The sequence below is a fragment of the Gracilinanus agilis genome, chromosome 2 (assembly GCF_016433145.1).
Source record: "Gracilinanus agilis isolate LMUSP501 chromosome 2, AgileGrace, whole genome shotgun sequence".
NCBI lineage: Eukaryota > Metazoa > Chordata > Mammalia > Didelphimorphia > Didelphidae > Gracilinanus > Gracilinanus agilis.
The window spans coordinates 696,100,297-696,102,365 of NC_058131.1; positions in this window are offsets into that span (position 1 = coordinate 696,100,297).

Consider the following 2,069-nt stretch of genomic DNA (forward strand, 5'->3'; position numbering starts at 1 on the left):
GAGGGAGAGAGAGAGAGAGAGAGAGAGAGAGAGAGAGAGAGAGAGAGAGAGAGAGAGAGAGAGAGAGCGAGAGTGAGCTATTACCTTCACAAGCTTCCTCCTCCAGCTGGCTGCTCCACCTTCACAGCCAGACCTCAGGCATGCCAGTACTCTCCTGGGCAGCCTTGAACCCCACTATCTGTGTGCACACACGCTGGGGCTCCCCTAGCCAGGGCTTACTTGCTCTGGCACTTCCCTAGCTGCCTGCCCCAGAGCCAGCTGCTTGGCTACACTCCTGGTGCATTATCCCCTCTCTCCAAGGTCCTGAGAGGAAAGAGTCGCGCTTCTTTCCCCCAGCCCCCATTTATGCTTCTTGTGGCTTTGTCACTTTTCTGAGCCCTCCCACCCCCCTGCTTTGGTGGACTGAGACTTCAGACCAGATCAGAGCGGGTCTTCCAAAGGCCAGGGAATCTCCAGGGACAAGAGACAAGTGTCTTCTGTCATCCAGGCCTTTAGTGTGTGGCCTTTAAGATGTCAGCGAAGTTCCATGTTCTCCTAAGTAGATCATTGACAGATAAGCAACAGGCTTTGTTTGCTCTTAATTCAATCAAAGGGTGAGAGGAATGGCAACTTAATGTAATCAGAGAATGGGGGGTTTCCAACAGCATCAAGGCCCCCCCTTTTAAAAATCCACAGTTCAACTCGGAGCACCAAGAAAAAGGGTGGGGGCTACAGTTAATTTTTCACAGGCTCTTATGAAGGTCCAAAGGAATCTCTCGGGTAACGGTGTTCTTTTTGTCAGCTGTCACACACAATATTGGGCTCCTTAAGCACAATGAGGGGAGGCAGGATGGTAGAGCTGAGGGCCAGACATGTCACTTGAACTCTTGTCCTCAGCCGATTATCTGCAAAATGATCCCTGAACTCCCTTCTGCTTTTGAATACTATGATTGTGGGTGCATCTTGGGGTTGGGGGTTAGGGGGGAGTCCTAGCATCTCTTGTAACCATCCAGGAGCAGGGAAGCAGCCTTACATTCCCCTTCTGGGTGGCGCTAGCTTTGGGGAGGTGTTTCTTCACCTCAGCACAAAATGTTTCTCTTTCCAACTTCCCCTGAAGGTGCTTAATATTTACATGAAGGTGGGTTCCTGGGAAGTCCCTTCTGTCTCCCCAGCCCCTTGCTTTTCTACCAGTTGTTCCTCATGCTTTCACCATACTTCTAAAAGAGCTAACATTTACAGCTTTCAAAACACTTTTCAAATGTTATCGCATTTGATCTTCACAACAACCCTTAGAAGAAGGTGCTATTATTATTCCTGGATGAGGGAACTGAAAGCCAGACTAACTTGCTTTGAGTCCCCCAGAGAGTGGATATATGAGGCAGAATTTGAATTCGGGTCTTCCCCAGCTCTTAAGTTTGATCCCTTCTCCTTTGTGGCACCTGGCTGCCTTCAGATATCAGGTCAGGGGCCACCCTCTGTAGACAGCTTCTCCAGACCCCCTCGTTATTAGCGTATTGTCCCTCTTCCACTTCAGCCCAGCTGCAGATCTGCTCCCTGAGAGCAGAGATTGTTTTTAATTTTGCCTTGCCATGGCTGGCACTGAACGCCATGCTCCCTACAAGGCAGGTGCTTGATCGATGCATGGGGAATTGAATAATTTCCTTTGACAGCTCTTCCAGACCTTGAAGGCAGCTCTCTGTCTTCTCAGCCAAGTCCGCCATCTCATGGATAGACTGGCTGCCAATGCTCTTCCCATTCTGCTCACCCCTGACTTCACTTTTGCTTCACTCCCGGAGAAATGTCAATCAATCAGTGAGCATTTATTCATCACCATCTTTGAGCCAGCCGGATTTGGGGTGTGCCAAGATCCAGATGAAGGGCAGGCCTTGCCCTCAAGGAGTTACTATTCTACTGGAGGAGGCAACACAGAAGGGTGGAAGCCTGTACAGAACAGAGAGGAATGTGGGTATCCGAACACTTGCTGGTCAGCTCTCCAGGGAGATCTTGGCCTTTGAGAATTTGTATCGCCCTTTTTTTTGTTAACCTTCCCTTTCTGTGTTAGACTCGATATTGGTTGCAAGGCATAAGAG